The sequence below is a fragment of the Panthera pardus genome, unplaced genomic scaffold, assembly GCF_024362965.1.
Source record: "Panthera pardus isolate Hobbes unplaced genomic scaffold, ASM2436296v1 HiC_scaffold_4, whole genome shotgun sequence".
NCBI classification, from domain to species: Eukaryota; Metazoa; Chordata; class Mammalia; order Carnivora; family Felidae; genus Panthera; species Panthera pardus.
The window spans coordinates 896,286-916,197 of record NW_026526969.1 but is presented as its reverse complement, the minus strand read 5'-3'; the positions used below and the strand labels follow the sequence as shown (position 1 = coordinate 916,197).

Here is a 19,912-nt window from a genome sequence, read left to right as displayed (position 1 = left end):
ATGCAAATTTGACACTGAGATAAGGTTACAGGTAAATTAGAATATACCAGTTTTATGGATTGGAGAGGAAGTGTGAAAAACAGCAAAGAAACAAAGTCCTAGAAATTGAAGTAGGAGCAACGTTTTTATCAGAGTTTTAGCTATAACAAAGTATAAAACTGTAGGATTTAAGCTTTATGTGGTAAATAACATGGCATTCATATGTAAAATGTTCAGTATCTGAGTGGTAGTTTTACTGATGTATACATAGTTATTTTAATTGTAGACTTACAATTGCTACATTTTATGTACTTAATAAAGTAATTAACATAAAAAATAATAAAAATTAAAATTAAAAATGCTTTATTGCTAAAAAAAATGCTTTATTGCTAAAAAATGCGAACTACCATCTGCGGTTTCAGTGAATTGTAATCACTGATCATAGATACCATAACAAATAATAATGAAAACGTTCGAAATATTGCCAGAATTACCAGATTTTTGTGACACAGAAACACGGAAGTGAGCAAATGCTGTTGGCAAAATGGCGCGGACAGATTTGCTCAATGCAGGGTTGCCACACAAACCTTCAATTTGTGAAAAAAATGCGGTATCTGTGAAGCTCAATAAAGCAAAGTGCAATAAAGCAAGGTATGCCTGTGAAACTCAACAGAGGAGGGCAGGCAGGATGGAAGTCACGGAGATTCAATATTGGCTTTGCAGGTGGAGCGACTATAAGCCAAGGAATGTGGGTGGCTTCTAGAAGCTGAGAATGACCTCGGTTCTATAACCAAAATGAACTAAATTCTGCCAGCATGAGTATGTCTGGAAGCAGATTTTCCCCACAGCCTCTAGAAAAGAGCCCAGGCTGGCTGACTCCTTTATTTTGACCTCTTGAGATCTCTAACAGAGTACCCAGCTGAGCCAGGCAGGACTTCTGCCTTAAGAATTTGGGGATAATAAATGGGTATTGTTTTAAGCTGCTAAATTTGTGGCGATTTGTTATGGCAACAACAGAAAACTAACAGGCCTCTTTTCCACATCTCTTTTTGGGAGCCTTTGCACATGTGTTCTAATGCTGCCCAGGGCTGTGTGCCCTGCTGTTCACATGGTGATTATTCTCTCCTACTGTAGGTCTTAGCTTTCACATCGCACTGTCAGGAAGACCTCCCCTGGTTACTCTCTCTAAAGTAGTACCTCCCCCAAATCCCCAACTCTCACCTCCACTCTGGCATTATTGCTCTATATCCTACCTATATTGAACAAGGCAGGGTAAGGAAAGAGTTAACCAAGCAGGCCTGAGTTGCTCAAAAATCGTGCACATTCTCAGAAAGGCCTGCTTGTGTACTGGCTCATGGTCAGCTTCTGGGAATGGAAGTCTTTATGTCTTTATGTCATAAGTGTCACTATGTTTTGTATGCTCGGGGCTTTGAACCACACTTTAGACAGTCTGCGCAAATAGTGTGATGTATGGTGAACACCTGCTTTCATTCTGGGGGATCCGGAGTCGCATTAACTGTGGTCATACTGTGAAGGCACTTGTGCCTATGTGACCAAACTTCAATAAAAACCCTGGAATTCAAGGCATAAGTGAGTTTCCTTAACGGAAAATACCTCACACGCGTTGCTACAATTTGTTGCTGGGGGATCAAATGCACCGCTGGGAGAAGACTCATGAGAAGACTCAGGCCTGGTATCCTCCAAACTCTGCTCAGTGCACTGTTTTCCTTTATTGATCCTGCTTTGTATCCTCTCACCTGGCTATAAAACATCACCAGGAGAACAGGAGTTCTATGAATCCCATCAAATTCCCAAACTTGGGGGGAGTGTTGGGGACTAAGGGTATGATTATAAAGGGGTGGCATGAGAGAGCTCTTAGTGGTTACAGAATAGTCCGGTATCTCGACCGTGACACAAAACTGCTATACACACACAAACGACAGATGTCAATTTCTTGGTTCTGAGAGTATACTATAGTTATGTAAAATGTAGCCTTTGGGGAAAACTGGGCAAAGAGTACACAGGGCCTCTCTGTATTATCTTTGCAACTTCCTGTTACTCTGTCATTTCCAATTAGAGAGGTTTAAAAAATTCCACTTAAATTTTAAATGACAACACGTATGACTGAACCACTGTATATGAGACAGTTAAACAGTGATAACTCAGGTTATTTCTAAATATGGAAAACAAAGAGAGCAAGTGAACTGCCAGAAATGCATGCCATGATTTGAAAGGCTATGTAGTGGTGATGATAGCTCTGTTTCAGTGGGGCAAAGCAGGTACAGTCAACACACCTACATTAGACATCAGAGACATGTAAACAGCATATCCCCTTCGGTTATGGAGAAACATACGGGGATCAACCGCCTGAGACTCCATTCTGTCTTTCCCGCACAGAAAGACCTCTCTCTCCCTAATCAGTGGAGCCATAATCCAGAGGCAAGCTGCCACCACCACTGCACCCAAGAGGAAGGCCAGAGGGACATATCCAGATCCTGTTTGAGCACTGCACTCAAATAAGCAGGCTTTTATTGAGCAACCTGGGCATAAAAAATGCATAATTCAATTGGCCCACTACATTAGAGAAGACAGAGTAAAAATGATCTCTACTGCTGAGACAATGGAGAGCCCTGTGAGTTCTGCCCCCAGGCTAGTATTCAATCTGGGTTGAGGTACACTAAAAAAAAGGACAGAGGAATACAAATCCCAGAGTTAGGCGTGTTCTTCCTTAAGACTCTGCATAAAGCCAGATTGATCTCATAAAATCAGCAAAAACAAAAAAACATTTTGTGGATCTGAGTAGCTTCCCACTATTTTCCTTACGAGAGTCCTACTTCCTGTTCTTGGGTTCAGTGCTATGTTCTCATAGTCCGTTCCTCTAGGCCACAATTTACAAGAAACTTCCAATCAACTCTACTAAAATGATAGACTGTCCTTTGACCTCAGTTAAGAAATAAAACTAATAGCTAAGCTTTTTTCCTGAAATTTGATTTTCTCCACTTATGGAAGTATAAGATGCTTACTCTATAAAACCTGATATATATAGACAAGTAGAAAATAAAGTATAAAGAAAGTCAAAACATCACCCAGAGACACTCACTATATTCTTGTAGTGCTTTCTCTACTCATCACTCATTTATTTAACAAATAATTATACACTGATTTACACTCTATGACAGGCACTTTACAAAAGTAAAAGTAAAGTTTCCGTCATTTTGGCACCTGCTATGTAGTATATGGGAGATATAACTATATATCTAGAAGGCCTGAAAGAAGAATTTAAAACACTATGAACAATGAGGAAATAATTAATTTTAGAATTACAAAATCACATAAAAATTTGTATTTATGTAAAACAAGCTAAATATGTGTAAATGAAATCTATGGAACTCTTACAATAGTCTAACAATAACAAGTTTGTAAATATAAAAAGATCCCATTCACAATAGTATCAAAATGTAAAACCACCCAGGAAATACTTTAATAGTAAAATTACGTGATTTACAATAAATATTGAGAACTAAAGAAAGCTAAAGTAGTTGGTAAGGTAAGGCATACCAATTTTTACTGAGGAAATTAAATATATAAATGGCAAATGTTTAAAACATTTCAAGTTTACTACAAATGACAATAAAATCTCAAAAGATGTTTTTTTAAAGTTTATTTTATTTAATTCTTTTGGGAGAGAGAGAGTGTGCAAGCACACAGGGGAGGGGCAGAGAGAGCGGTAGAGAGGAATCCCAAGCAGGCTCCGCACTGTCAGCACAGAGCCCTATGCGGGGCTCCAACTCATGAACCATGAGATCATGACCTGAGCCAAAATCAAGAGTCAGACACTTAACTGACTTAATCGCACCTTACGAAACTTTTAAAGGACTAAGGGCTATTTAAGCTTAAAAACTGAAGCAAAATTTTAAAAAGAAAAAGATTCAAATACACAAATTTAAACTTCTATCTAGTTTTTAAAAGGCCCACTTAGAAAATGGAAAGGCAAGGGCACCTGGGTGGCTCAGTCTGTTAAGCGTCCAACTCTTGATTTTAGCTTAGGTCATGGCCTCACAGTTCGTGAGATTGAGCCTGACACTGGGCTCTGTGCTGACAGCGCAGAGCCTGCTTGCGATTCTCTTTTCCTTCTCTCCCTCTCTCTCTCTCGAAATAAATATTTAAAAAAAGAAAATAGGCAAATATTTTAAGAAAATAGGACAATGAAGTATTTTATCATATTTAAAATTATATGAATAAAAAGAAACTGTAAATCTCTGATATGCAGGATAAGGATACGAGTAGACCAATCACAAAACATGAAAAGCTTCTGAGAAATAGAAACAGAATGTCAAAGGGCTTCTGCATTTTATTTTTATTTATTTTTATTAAAGTTTATTTATTTTTGAGAAAGAGAGAGAGAGAGAGACAGAGAGAATCCCACGCAGGCTCCACGTTCAGCATGGAGCCTGATGTGGGGCTTGATCCCACACCGTGAGGTTGAAATCAAGAGTTTAATGCTCAACCAACTGAGCCACCCAGGAGCCTGTGAAGATTTCTGCATTTAAAATTTTGATATATACTACCAAAGTGGCTTCACAAAATGACTGTGTCTATCTACATTCCCACCTATTGTGTATTAGAGAATCTACTTTCCTGGAAACTCATAAATAAATACTATATTACTAATCTTTATTTTGTCCATCTGAAAGGCAAAAAAATAAATCATTTCTTGTTTTAATATGCGCTTCCTAAACCATGTTTAATATTTACTGGTCATTAGCATATCTTCTTTGAAGAATTTAACCATTTGTGTTTTTTGCTCATTTTTCTGTGTCATCTTTTTTCCTTTATTTTCAGTCGAAGTATAGTTGACATATAATCTTTTTTTTCTCTTTATAAGTGCTCTTTTTATGTCGTCTTTTAGTCCGTCACTTTATGTTATGAAGACACCACTGTTTTAATCAAAGAGTTAATATTTCAAATCTATATCCAAGTTTCACTAACTTTCGTATCATTAAATACATTGCTTCCAAAATGAATGTAAATACCACACAGAGAAGCAGTGGCACAGTTCCAATGTTAAATACAACAAAACAAAGCATCCAAACACTAGCCTGCCCAAATAATTCCAAGTGGTAATCAAACCCATGAAATATAATGTAGAGTTTATACTGCTGGAATGAGCAAAGCCGGCAGAGCAGCATTCTTACAGAATGAGCTCTTGACAACAATCTTCTATTGTATTAAGTCGCACCCTCTCCAGATAAGTGAAATTATGATTCCAATCTGAGCATGCCACTGCCCAGGCTAACAACTCAAACTTGCACACCAAATAAACTGGCTGCTCTGGTCTACTTCCTTCTATGCTCCATCCTCTCTTCCATGGCAGCAGCCAATTCCCCAAAAGGTGAGTTTACTCGATAAGTAAATGACCAAACATTCTCTGGCTTAACTCTACTCAAACTAGCAACAAACTGCAACACATAACATGCTTTCAACCACTAACAGCTTTGTTTTTTCTCAAAGTTCGATCTCAGTTTAGCTTTGCTGCAGCCATTTCACCCTCAGCCATTTGCTGTGGCTGAGCAAAGTGATACACACACATATATCATAAGAGAAATACAAAAAGCAACTAACTGCCTGGATGGAAAATGCATTTATTCAGATTTATTAGCCAGCGCAATGAATTATATATCTGTATTATGTTCTAAGCCTCCGAGAAGTGTCTTGTGTGTAATAAAAATTTAATCCAATTAATCTGCAGAAATTTTCAAAAGCTAAAACCATACTGTCTGTTGTGGGTTAAATTGTGTCCCCAAAAAAGGTTGAATTCAATACTGTGAATGAAACCTGATTTGGAAATAAGCAGATGTAATTACAGAATAAGATCATACTGATTTAGGGTGGTCCCTAAATCCAATAACTGGTGTCCTTACAAAAAGGCCCTGAAAGACACACACACATACACACAGAGGCCACATGGCCTCAGAGGCAGAGATCGCAGTGATGTGGCTGCAAGCCAAGGAACTATAAGACAACCAGCCAGCATCTCCAGCCTTCAGAGACAACACGGCCCTGCTGACACCTTGGTTTTAGATTTCTAGCCTCCAGAATGATGAGAGAATAAATTTTTGTTGTTTTAAGCCACCCCATTTGTTTATAGCAGTCCTAGGAAACTATAAAAATCATCCAGTAAGAATTGTAAACTGTAATCGTAAACAAATAATTGAAAGAAATGAGGTTTCCACAAGTTAACAGAGAACTATGGGTTCACAGCATCACTTGCTCTTTATCAACTGGATAATCACATCTCCCTCCCAGTTCATGAGAACAGTCCTGGCTTATGCCTGTTGTCCTAGCGAAAAGGCATCCATTTGATTCTCAAAAGTCATCTGCTCTGGATAATAAATTACACTGTCATCTTATTTATGAACAAGCCTAGAAAACCCTCCTGTAGTCCACCTTCAAATTCCATCCTGTTCAAATAGCATCTGACTCCCTTTTGCCCACTGACAGATTAATTCTATCCCTCTGGTTCTTACAGCATTTTATATATATAGCTATTATAATACACTCTATTACAATAACTTGCTTATGTGGCCATTCCACATACACAGACACAGCATAGCACTGTTCTGCCAGGAACAGAGTGAATAATCCATACATAGTTCCTAAATTTATTAAATTATTTATTCAGAAGACCAACAAAGTACCTGCATAGACCATTTTCTTTCACTTCTGTCCCATGTACACTCTCCAGGGCCCACTGCAGGTAAGAGTCGAAAATTAAACAGCAAAATGACTAACTTACAAAGCAGGTGTTCTCAAATCTTAGCATGCATCAGTAGCACCTGGAGGACTTGTTAAGGCACAGAGTACTTCCTGGCTCCCGACCCCCAGTTTCTGATTCAGGAGGTCAGGGGTAGGGCCAGAGAATCTACATTCCTAAGAAGTTCCCAGGTGATGTGGCTAAGGATTACTCTTGGAGAACCACTGTGATAAAGTAAGCATAACAATTATTAATAGATTAATTTCTTCTCGTGATTTCATTACTAGTGGGAGGATTTATTTTCTGAATACGATGGAGTAGCTTGTGGCAGACCAACACTCCTACTGAGAATGAAAAAAGCTAGATACATTTTTTTAAATCAATGTTTAAAGGCATCAAAAAACAGATGAAGCAATCAAGACTAGAAGCCTCTGGATTCTGGAAAAAGAGACGAATGGTAGAGAAACAAAGTGACATTCTGTGGCCACTTTCTCACCAAGTACGTTTGCTGATTTTGGGGCAAAAGGCTGAGAATCCAGACTACAGACAGAGGAACCATGAGAGCTTTTGGAAGAGATGAAACAAAGGCAAGAATCAAGGAGCCAAAATCCCAGGGAAAGTGGAGAGTCAAAGAGCCAGAAAGGTCTAACACAAGGCTGGTTTTTCCCTAAGGACATTTACCAAGTTCTGCAGCTGCACAGAGAGGACTTCAAAACAAAACTGAAAACGTCTGAAAATCAAAAGTGGAATTTTCAGGGGAGCCCAGCTGGCTCAGTTGGTAGAGCATGCAACTCTTGATTTGGGGTCGTAAGTTCGAGCCCCACGTTGGGTGTAGAGATTACTTAAAAATAAAATCTTTAAAGAAAAAAAAGAGTGGAATTTTCAGTAATCTCACTGTTCTCAAGAGACAAAGATTACAGCATAGAAACCATCAGGGGAAGAGATGCCTGTGAATTCACTAAACTATCAGTTGGAAGCCCCAGATGGTAGTGGTAAAGGCAAACCAGAAGGAAACCTAGCCTTATCAACCCATCAACCCAATCTCAACCATTAGCTCAGTCCCTAAAAGGATTAGATGATAAGTCCCTACTCTACCTGGCTAGTAAAAGGGAGGAGACATTTCCTCTCTAAAACAATAGTACCGAGGTGCCTGGGTGGCTCAGTTGGCTAAGTGACCAGCTCTTGATTTCTGTACCAATGGCACACAGCCTGCTTGGGATGTGCTCTCTCTCTCTCTCAAAAATAAGTAAATAACCTTAAAAAAAAAAAAAGAACAGCATCATCTGGAGCTTCATTTTATTCACAACACCCAGCATTTACCTAACTAAAAGCCAAAAAGAAAAAAACAGATGCTCAGATGATCCAGACAATGGAGTTAACAGAAAGACTTTTTATTTGATTTTAATTTTTTAGAGACAGAAAGAAAGAAATCCCAGGAGGGGGAGGGGAGAGAGGGAGAGAAGGAAAGAGGAACAAGGAGAGAGGGAGACAGGGAGACAGGAAAAGAGGGAGAGAGGGAGAGATGCAGAGAGAGAGAGGGAGCAAGGGAGAAGCAGGGCACAAGCTTACCTGATGCAGGACTCAAACTCATGAACCATGAGATCATGACCTGAGCTGAAGCTGGATGTTTAACCGACTGAGCCAACCCAGGCGCCCCAAAAGAAAGACTTGTAGGAGCACCTGCGTTGGCTCAGTTGGCTAAGTGTCCAACTTCAGTTCAGGTCATGATCTCACTGTTTGTGAGTTCAAGTCCTGCATAGGGCTCTGTGCTGACAGCTCAGAGCCTGGAGCCTGTTTCAGATTCTGTCTCTGTCTCTCTCTAGCTCTCCCCCTCTCCGCTCATGCTCTGTCTCTCTCTCTCTCTGTCTCTCTCGCTCTCTCTCAAAAAATAAAATAAACAATAAAAAAAAGAAAGACTTTTAAATAATGATAGCTATTTAAATTCCCTATTTAAAAATATAGGTAAAAAATAAATTTAAAATAGGTGAAAAAAGGAGGGTAAGAACATACTTTAAAAATGAAGAATTTCAACTGAGAATTGTAATCTATAAGAATTGAACTGAAATGCTAGATCTGAAAAGTATAATAACTAAAATTAAAAATTCAAAAGGTAGATTTAACAACAGACCAGGCCTAGCAGATGAGAGGATTAGAAACTGGAACCCAAGTCAATAAAATACATCCATACAGAAGCAGAGAGAAAAACTACTAGGAAACACAGGGGCAGGAGGAGGGCAGTGTAAAGAGAATGAGGAACACTGTGGAAAAGTCTACCAAATATGTAACTGGAGTCCCTCAAAAGAAGAGGAAAGAATGAGTAAGACAGAACCAATATTAAAAGCAAGAACCAGGGCACCTGGGTGGCTCAGTCAGTCGACTGTCCAATTCTTGATTTCGGCTCAGGTCATGATCTCATGGGTTCAAGAATCAAGCCCCTCGTCAGGCTCTGTGCTGAGTGTGGAGCCTGCTTAAGATTCTCTCTCCCCCTCTGCCCTTCTCGTCTGCTCCCACATGTGCTCTCTCTCTTTAAAACAAAATTAAAAAAATAAATAAAAGGAAAGAATGAGAATTTCAAAATTGATGAAAAGACAACCCACAAATCCAAGAAATTCTGGGAACCTAAAAGCAGAAAGACACACACACACACACACACACACACACACACACACACACACAGATATAGCATACTTAAAATGTTGATAATCAAAAACAAAGAGAAACTTTTTAAAGTAACCAGTGGGAAAGAAGCACATTGCTTTCATAGGTGCAACAATAAAACTAACAGCTAAATTCTCAAAGAAACCATAAAAGCCATAAGACAACAGAATGACCTCTTAAAAGTGCTGTAAAAAGAAAATGCCCACCTAGAATGTGGTGCTCAGTGACTATTTCCTTTAAAAATAAAGGCAGAATAAGACATTTACAGACAAACAAAAACTGAAACAATTCATTATGGGCCCACTTGCATTAGAAGAAATACCAGAGGGAACTCTTCAAATGGGAAGAAAAATTAGCCTATCCCAAAGAGAAACACAGAAATACATACAGGAAGGGACGAAGAGTAATGGAAACAGTAAATATGTAAGTAAATCCACACAAATACTGATTATATAATGCAACAAAGCAGGAAAACGCCAAACTGAGTTAGTACCTAAAGCTCTAGCATTACTGGAGAAGTGATAAAAGTTATAATTTGTATTAGACTGCAGTAAGTCAAGGGTATATATTACAATTGCTAGTATAATCACAAAAAGAATAGCGAAAGAATGTGTAACTAAGCAATTACTATAGGGAAAATATTAAATAATTAAATAATAAATAATCCAAGAGGGGCGCCTGGGTGGCTCAGTCGGTTGAGCCTCCGACTTTGGCTCAGGTCATGATCTCACTGTTCGTGAGTTCGAGCCTTCCGTCGGGCTCTGTGCTGACAGCTCAGAGCCTGGAGCCTGCTTTGGATTCTGTGTCTCCCTTTCTCATCTGCTCCTCCCCTGCTTGCACTCTGTCTCTCTCTCTCTCTCTCTCTCAAAAATAAATAAGCATTAAAAAAATTTAAAAAAAAAATAATCCAAGAGATGGCAAGAAAAAAGGAAAAGGGAACAAAACTGGTGAGTCAAAAAGAAAACTTACCAAAAGATGGCAGATCTAACACGAAATATAGTGACAATCGCATTACATGAAAATGGACTAAATATGATAATTTAAATACTAAAAGAGACTAAAGAAAAAAAACCTAAATTCAATCATCACGATGCTTTCAAGGACAAAATTAAAAAAAACAGAAATTATAAGGATGGAAGAATATACAGCATGCAACATTTACCAAAAGAAAGCTAGTAAAGCTATACTGATATACAAAGTGGACTTGAAGGCAAAAAGCACTACTAATGATTAAAAGATAACAGTGCTAATCCACCAAGAAAATTCTAATGTAAGCAAAGTGGTTAGACATTAGTAATCACTGGGAGCTAAGAAGCATCCTCTTACCAACGACCTTGAAGGCCAATGCAAAACAACTGCTGCAACCAACTCTTTTTAGAAAAATCTATGGCAGCTCAAAGGGTAGAACTACACATTAATATAGAGCATAAATACCAGACTTCTTGGCAATACGATAAAACTCAAACAGGGGCCCCTGGGTGGCTCAGTCGGTTGAGGATCCAACTTTGGCTCAGGTTGTGATCTCGTGGGTTCAAGCCCCACACCAGGCTCGCTGCTGTCAGTGCAGAGCCTGCTTCAGATTCTCTGTCCCCCTCTCTCTTTGCCCCTTCCCCACCTGCGCACGCTCGCTCGCACATTCTCTCTCCAAAAAAATGAAAAACAAACCTCATGCATATACCTTATGTGAATTCTGAAATGCTTAAACTAGTAAACAGTTTTTTTAACACAAAATAAAAGGTAGACAGTTTTACAAACAAACATTAATAAAGATCAGAAGATATTCTGGGGTAATAAAATGTTTACTAGACTGAGTAGTTTGATAAGGTTCATATCTATAAAATTCATATCTATAAAAACTAGACTTCCTGAAATTAAACCCTCAGAAAAAGGAAAAAACAAAACTTAAAAAAAAAAAAAAACACCTCAGATTCTTCTTCTCCAAATATAGCTCAAGTGTTGATTGAAGCATGAAACTGAAATCTTTGCATTATACTTACCTAAATGGCAGACTCACCATCATAACAATTAGTGGTTTTGTTTGGGGCTGGAACTGGCTAGGCCTAGAATCCAACCTCCTGATTAGCTTTTCTGTTAGAATCTAAGAACTTTAAACTTCAAAAGATCTCAGCTTATTTCTCAAGCCCTATTTTATTTACATATAAATAAAATAGTAAGCTGAGATTTTTATTTTCTAACTTATTTATTCAATTACTAGACCAAAGTACTAGAAAGACAATAATTTTCTTCCCTCTCCTCCCTCCCTCTCTCTTTCTTTTTTGGTAGCCCATACAGGGATTGACAAGATCTTCTTCAAAGAAATAGCCCATAACTTCTTATGGGTAACAACAAAAAGTATCTGCAATTTTGTTCTCAAGTATGTCCAAGAACAAAAGTAGGCTCTTTGGAGAAAGTTGTGTCCACATATAGTTGATATTCAAAGAACATCAGCAGTTAGCACAAGGTATGAAAACACTTTGCCATCTGATTATTCCTCATAAGTGATACTTAAGATGTGTCCACCCATGACTACACAACATTCAAAGCCCTAGAGTAATAATAACATCTATATACACTTACCACACCACGAGAACAACTGCAATGGCTAATTAATTAATATAAAGATATAATCCATCTTGCTAAGTAGAAGCCAAGGATATTACTTCCGGAGACACTAATTATAATGGATTTTAGACATTTTATTTCATCAGCCTACAGTTTTATTTTTTCTTTTCACATTTTTTATTTGCATTCTTCTCATAATATCCTATTCAAAACTGTGGTCACTAGCCCAACTTATTTTTCAGGAACATGTTTAAAAAACAATGTCAAAAGTGATATGGAAATGCAATTAAGGAACCATTAAGTTACATAACTACATTTAGGCAACAACAGTTCCACCCATTGTTTACTGATGAAAGGTGAATAAGGATGTTCTCTATTCTCTAGTTTCAGAGGCTAGGTCACAATTTACAATATACTATAGGAACTGTATTCTAATACTTCAAACAAAACAAAACAATCTGGAATTACCTGAAACAGCTACATATGAAAATGCACAATAAATGATGGTTTACTTATCTGTACAACTCTAATGCAATACAATTCCTAACAGAACAAAATGAGAGTTAAGAACACATACACCTAGTAATGGCATTACAAAACTATAACCTAAGTTCATCTCAAATCACAGCAGTGAGATCACCAGCTTAAGCTTTACTCTAAAATTTAAATACAAATCTCTTTTCCTAGAATGGTCCACTATCTTTATAAATATCATTGTGACTTTCCTGATCTTGAGATAAATTCAAAGCAGACACAAAGAAAAAATATATGCATTTGAGATGCAAACAAACACATAAAATAATATCGCCACTCTGCCAATCCCGATTGATGCTTAGAAGACTCCCCACTCCCCAGCTTTACAAAGTACAGCCAAATGACTTGAAGTTGTACCTCCCTGACCATTATTTGGATAGGAAGATCCTGTGAAAGGCCTTTTTGTAATGGTGGGTTCCAATACTTGCCAATATGCTTACCTCTATTAACTGTATATGTCTGTTCCCACCTTGGGAGCTCATGGTCCAGTCTGCTGCAGGTTAATATAAAGTCATGGTTAGGTGCAGACCACTGAGTTGGTCGGACTACCTGAGTTCAAATCTCCATCACCTCTTGTATGACCTGAAACAAGTTACTACTCTGAACCACATTTCTTTGTATTTTTAAGAAGGAGGGTGAAGGGAAAGGACAACATTGAGATAATGCATGTCAAGGGCTTATTACTTGCACAGTGCCTGGCCCATGCTAGCACTTGATAAATTTGAACTCTATGCTGGAGCTAACACCCCAAATCTACTTCCAGAAATGAATCTTAGGTCTGTGTCTGGTATTCCCTAAGTCCATCTGTATGTGGAGGTGAGGCGACTTTCATTTAAGTATTCGTCCTTGTCAGACTCCTCCATTTTCACACTCCCCATGAAAAATATGGTTCTGTGATTAGACAACATAAAACGACAACATAAAAAATAAATGTACTTGTGGGACTTGTCAGGAAGCACAAACTCAAATCCCTGATTTGCTGATAACTTTATAACAAAAAGCTCCATTGAGAAACAAAATATTTATGGAAGAGAACCTAAAGAATGTACAGTCCCCATCTACTTATCTAGAGCATCTAAAACAGATCCTTAAATTAAATCACTGTAGAAATCTACATACTTAGATCACATTATTTTGCCAGCACCAGAACTGCTTTTACTGAATTATGTTTTGTCATCAACCTACACAATGAGGCAACAAAGAATTTTAATTAAAAAACAAAGTAAAACGAGGGCGCCTGGGTGGCTCAGTCAGTTAAGCATCTGACTTCGGCTCAGGTCATGATCTTGTGGTTCCTGAGTTCAAGCCCCATATTGGGCTCTGTGCTGACGGTTCAGAGCCTGGAGCCTGCTTTGGATCCTGTGTCTCCCTCTCTGCCTCGCTCCCACTCGCGCTCTGTGTCTGTCTGTCTCTGTCTCTCAAAAATAAGACATTAAAAAAAAATTAAAAAAAAAAAGTAAAACACAATTCAGCCCTTTGAAATGCATGCTGTTATTTACTTAAGGATGTAGCTAAGAAATCTGTCAATACAAGGAGTCTGGGAATCCAAAGAGAAACTGGTCTTTTATCTTATGATCATTGAATTATACAACTGATTATATCGCTTTCTGAATAGGCTACTAAAAGGCAGAGTCAAATTTGTAGCCCTCTAACAAATACTTAAGATTTCAGTCCAAGTACCTTGTGCACATATCTCATTCCATCTCAATGAAGATCTTACAGACCTCAGTTTTCATCTTAATTTTTCTCCCTCCGTGCTAAATTCATCAGCTCCTTATTTCTGTATGTTCTCAATAACATGTTGTATCTTTGTAAGTAATTATGAATCCTTTCTGGAACATGATGTGATATAAGTAAATGACATGCTCCATTTAAAAAACATTACAGCACAATAAGATACTTTCTTCCAGTAATAAGCATTTTATGAGTTCAATTTCTAAAGGCATTACCTTTTTTTTTGTGCTCCAAAAAAGAAAGAAAGAAAGAAAGAAAGAAAGAAAGAAAGAAAGAAAGAAAGAAAGAAAGAAAGAAATATTGCAAATACTGTGTCTAAAATTAGGAAATTCTAACAACAGGAACTACAAAAATAAAACTTTCATTATGTATTTTTAACTTTGAAGCACACAGAAAATTACAAATATATCTCATGTAAAAATCCCCCCAAAGTCATGTTTAATTTTAAAACACAGACCAAATCACCATAAATGCAATTTCAATGATTTATTCTGAATAAAGGGAACTAGAGAGATTAGCTTCAAAGATGATTCAAAAGGAGGAGCTTCAATTCCTTCTGTGCTGCCCTGTGCCTGGCACAGAGGATGCTGCCAACCATACCTTAAGGTGAGACCACACAGAATTCAGGGCCCCAAAGACTCCTGCTACACTCCTGCTTTAGGCATTGTGCTACAGCCCTCTTTCAGGGATTTTAGCAATCTCCTTGATGTCATCTGAGGAAAATAAAAAGCTTAAGACTCTTAGTGTGTGCAATTTAACCCATTCATGAACTCATACTCTGATCATAACTTCTGACTTCTAACCACGTACTTATCTAACTGATGATAATTACAGTTCTTTGCCCTCCTAGTGACCATAAACAAGGAAGCTATGCTACCAGAAACATGAAAAAAGGTTCTACTGTACAATAAAAATTATACTTTCTACCCCACCAATAGGAACTTCATCAAACACAGGAATCTCACAGGGTAACTTGGAAGCCGCATCATAAGAGTACAGCTTTTTCTTAAAAGCATTTTAGGAGCTTTATTCAAATATCAAGCAAATAAAATATAAGTTACATAATATCAAGTGGGATGAAGGTAAGTCCACTGTTGTTTCTCCTAAGTGTTTATCCAATGATACTCTAAATTATTTCCAATCATAACAGTCATATGAAATATACATAATGTTTCGACGACGCTTTATGACAAAAATAAGCATTTAATAAGACTTTCAAAATGTTTGACTTCTACTGTGAAACTCTTGCTTTTAGTGTGAGAACTTTATTTACGGGTTAAGAAAGCCACTTAACAGCATTTGTATTCTGAATCACAGAATAGACAGGTGTGTCACATAGCTTTCTTCTCCATTTTAGGGATAAGTCATCTCTGCTACAGATGTATACTTTGCAAACAATAAAAACACACGTGCCAAAAATTAAATTCATAGTCAAGATGAAATTCTGTCTCCAAAGATTGACACAAGTAAATGAAACAAGATCTTAGTTCTTCTCTATGTAGATATTAAAATAAGTACTGATCATTTTTTTTCCCACTGGAAACCAACATCAGAAATCAATGAATTCTCATCAAGTTAACAAGTACTCATAGAACACTTGTGAATGCCCAGCTCGGACTGAGAATGCAAACAGATAGAAGGAGAATTCCTGTTTATAGAAGCTTACAAATTAGCAGGGTCGGACACTTTTTACACAATGAAACAACTAGCAAATGAGCATACAACTCAGTTCAAACATTTAATGAGCACATAATCAAGCACCACATTGGGCCCACACAGTCTTCATCAGCCAAATAGCAGCAGTCTGTGTGTGTGTGTGTGTGTGTGTGTGTGTGTGTAAGATCTACCTAAAATTCCATTTTAATCATGAAAAGACCCTCCTTAAAACCCTTCCTCGGTTTTGTCGTTATCAGCTCCTGAATCTCTGCCCTGCACTTTACTTTTCAAAAACCATCTCCTAGTAGTTAGTTATTGGCCTATTCTCCTGTTACTTGTCCCACCCCCACATTCCAACCAATCCCTAAAATTCCCACCCAACCTTGTTAGTTTCAAAGTTATCGTGCTTCAAGATACTTCCATAAAGTATTCCCTGATTATCTTTCTTCACCCTCCATACCCTGCAGTGTCCCTCCTCACGCTCTGTCTTAGCTCTATTTACCACACCGTATTGAAAGTATCTTTATTGTCCCTCTCTAACTTCTAGAGAGAAGAAACATGATTGCTTGGAAGATCGGTGAAATTTCAAATCCTGAACTCGGTTTAATCTTCCGCACAACAACCAGTAACTCTTACAAAGTAACATTATTTGTCATTAAATGGACTAACAATACAATCAAATCTTACCCGTCCGGCAAACTTTCTTGTTTTAACTATTTTACATTAACAGGCTTTTTTAAAAAGCAGTTTCAAGTTTACAGAAAAAAAAAAGTACAACTATTTTTTAATCTCACAAACAAAAGTAAAAGTCTTCATATTCAAAAAACGACTCCCCTGGTGATGCTGTCAACTCGTCTTGACAATTTTCACATCTAATCTAAAGGGTAAAAGGAGCCCATCAGAGCCCACTGACACACTTCCCAACGACAGGACTTGGTCACCAGCGCTGAGGCACCACCAGATGTCTATGACCTACTCTCTAAAGCAGCTGAGTCCCTCCCTCCCCGTGACTAAACTTCCGTGATGGGCATCACCTCTGCTCTCCTCTAAACCAGTTCTGCTCCTAACTCCAGGCCCACAACTTCCCCCTCAACCACGGCGCGAGAGTTAGGACCGGTGTTCAAGTCCCCGCATCACCAAGGACTGCACCCTCCCGGCTCCGGGACCTTTCCTCCCCAAGAACGACGCGGGTTCTTGAAGCCCCGGAGCCCCTGCCAAGGCCGGGCTGCTCTCTGGGTCTGAGCCGCCAACCCGGACGGACCCCCGAGGGACCCAGGGCACGAGCCGACGGGCCGCCACCACAGGTGTCCCCTCCAACTGCACGGGCTGGACAGTGAAGAGGAAGCCGGCCAAAAGGAGGCCATCCCGCGAGGGGTGGACGGGTGGCAGGAGGCGGCCAGGAAATGACAACTCCCGTCGGAGTTGGGCCGGGCCGTACAGAACTTGGCGACGAACGCTTGAAAGGGGGAGGCTCAGCACGACGAGGACTAAGGCGGCCGGCGACCGCCTGGGGCCGGTCAGGGCCGCGCCGCGGGGCCCCGGGCTGGGACCGACGGCGGCTGGAAGCACCGAAGCGAAACGGCCCCGGCCGGGTAGACGGCACGGGCGAATGACCCAGCAGCCTCCGCCCGGACGGCGCCGCCGCCCCGCCGCCCAGAGCCGAGATCCTGGGCCCCCGTCCTTCTGCTCCGTACCTGGCCTGCGGCTCCACTGGCGTCGGGCCGCCGCTCTCCGCGGGTAGCTCGAGTGGGTCCCGGCTCCGCCAGTCCACAACCCGCCCTCTCGCCGGCCCTCCCTCCCTCACGCCCCGCCCCCGGCGCCGCGAGCGCTCGTCACGCACGCACAGACGTCATTTCCGGGTCCTGGGGCGCGGAGTGGGAGGGTGCTGTTGCGGGTCCTCTCGGAATCCGCGCTGGGTGGCGCGAGCCGGAGGCGGGGGTGACTGACAGCACCCGCAGTGTCGGAGGTCTAGGAGAAGAGGGCGGCCTCCAGGCTAGCCCTGCAGTGCCGACCTGCAGCGTTCAGGAGCCGACGGAGCAGCCGGTGTGCCCTGTCTTCTTCAGAGCCTGCTTCCTGCGGTGCTGTCGGGCCCTGGGCCACTGTAGCAGCACGGAATGGGAGACGGAGGCCGCTTGAAAAGCCAATGAATCCTACCTATCACATTACGGATGTCAGGAATTTTAGTGTTCGAATTAAAGGACCTTAAAGAGATTGGTTGACCTAAAAGCCGTTTTTACAGCTAAACATAATTGAGACCCACGAGGTTAAATAATCGTTAGCTAGTATTAATGGTCGAGTCTTAAACGGAATCCAGTTCCCGTGATTACCATTTCAGGCATGTTGGAAACAGCAGCTGCCTCTGTATCCTGGGTGCCATCCACGGCATAAAGTGCCGCCACAACAGAGAAAAAACGAAACTATACTGGATCTGGAAGGTAGACCTGAGTTGAAATCCCAGCTTTGCTAACAGCTGCCTCTGTGATCTTGGACAGGTTGCCTAATTTCTGTCTCTTTTCCTCATTTGCAAAATAGAAATTGATTCATTCCTCAAATTCTTCTAAATGCTTAGAGATAGCAGAACATGCCATCCAAAAACGTACCTCTTTGGCATAAGGATTATTTTGAGAAAGTGGATGCCAGAGAAGCTCTGAAAATGAATACCCTTTTGTAAGGGAAATGTACATTTATAAAGGAAATCTCCATTTGTAAAGATGTCTCCTTCCCCGTACCTAGAAGAGGATGGCTAAATCACAAGGGACTCATCAATGGAGAAGACACTAACTTAAATCTGCGTAGCAAACCTTAAGCTTGTTTGCATTTCTTTCCCAGATCACTTCCCATAACTGATCCTCCAGCTAGCTACCCACCTTACCCCAACACACACCTTTCTTTCGTCTACATGATAATGCATTTAAGTTGGCATTCTAAATCTTGTCCCGTTATCTCTCATGTATATTTGAGGTATATGTATTAATAAATTTCAATGTGCTTCTCTCTTGTTCATCTGTTTTTTACCTCAGAGGTCTCAGCCAAGAACTCAGAAGGGTAGAGAGACAATTTTTTTCCTCCTCTACACCTAATGTGTGCTAGGCTGAGGATAGAGAGCATAAAATGCATAAAGTGGTACCTGGGTGGCTCAGTCGGTTAAGTGACCGACTTCGGCTCAGGTCATGATCTCATGGTTTGTGAGTTTGAGCCCTGTTGGGCTCTGTGTTAACAGCTCAGAGCCTGGAGCCTCCTTCAGATTCTGTGTCTCCCCCTCTCTGCCCCTCCCCAACTGGTGCTGTCTCTATCTCTCACAACTAAACTTAAAAAAATTTTTTTTTTAATTTTTTTTTAACGTTTATTCATTTTTGAGACAGAGAGAGCATGAATGGGGGAAGGTCAGAGAGAGAGAGGGAGACACAGAATCTGAAACAGGCTCCAGGCTCTCAGCTGTCAGCACAGAGCCTGACGCGGGGCTTGAACTCACGGACCTCGAGATCATGACCTGAGCTGAAGTCGGACGCCCAACCGACTGAGCCACCCAGGCGCCCCCCCCCCCAAAAAAAATTTTTTAATAAAAAAAATAAAACACATAAAACAAAAGTATGCTGAGAAGCTTACATTCTAGAGGAGAGGGAGGAGCCAATAAACAAGTTATTTACAGTAGTACTTAAGATGGTGATAATTGCTATGAATAAAAAATTAAAACTTATGCAAGGAAGAGGCACAGAAAATGCAATCTAAAAGTTTGCAGTTTTAGAGTGGAGAGGAAAGCCCTGGCTGAGACAGTACCCTGAACAAAGGGCAAAGGAGCTAGCTATGCTGGTATGCAAATATTTGGGCAAGTGTGCTAGGTACTGGGAACAAGTGCAAGGGCCCTCTTGACACCTCTAACCAAGTAGCTGTAGCAGATTGAACTAGGGGGAGGAAGAAGAGATCAAAAGGTAATGGACACAGTAAGTAAGGGGCTAACCCCTAGGTCAATGTTGAAAGGGACTAGCAAAAGTGAGGACACTGGTAGGTCTGACTCATTGGGGTCATTAGTGGGAC

At 40.1% G+C, this 19,912-nt stretch overlaps 1 protein-coding gene across 5 annotated transcripts in view; it reads right to left on the bottom strand.

Annotated features, from left to right (window-relative positions):
- The window catches only part of RABGEF1 (RAB guanine nucleotide exchange factor 1), a 60,870-nt gene extending 43,197 nt beyond the window's left edge, over positions 1-17,673 (bottom strand). For 2 of the 5 annotated variants that reach the window (XM_019421738.2, XM_019421741.2), the window contains exon 1: positions 17,572-17,673. The gene's annotated coding sequence lies outside the window, so the exon portion shown is untranslated. Of the gene's footprint in view, positions 1-12,927; positions 12,963-17,571 lie in introns of those variants that run through there. The other 3 variants (XM_019421739.2, XM_053894004.1, XM_053894005.1) reach the window with 3 other exon arrangements.
- Between the last annotated feature and the right edge of the window lie 2,239 nt (positions 17,674-19,912).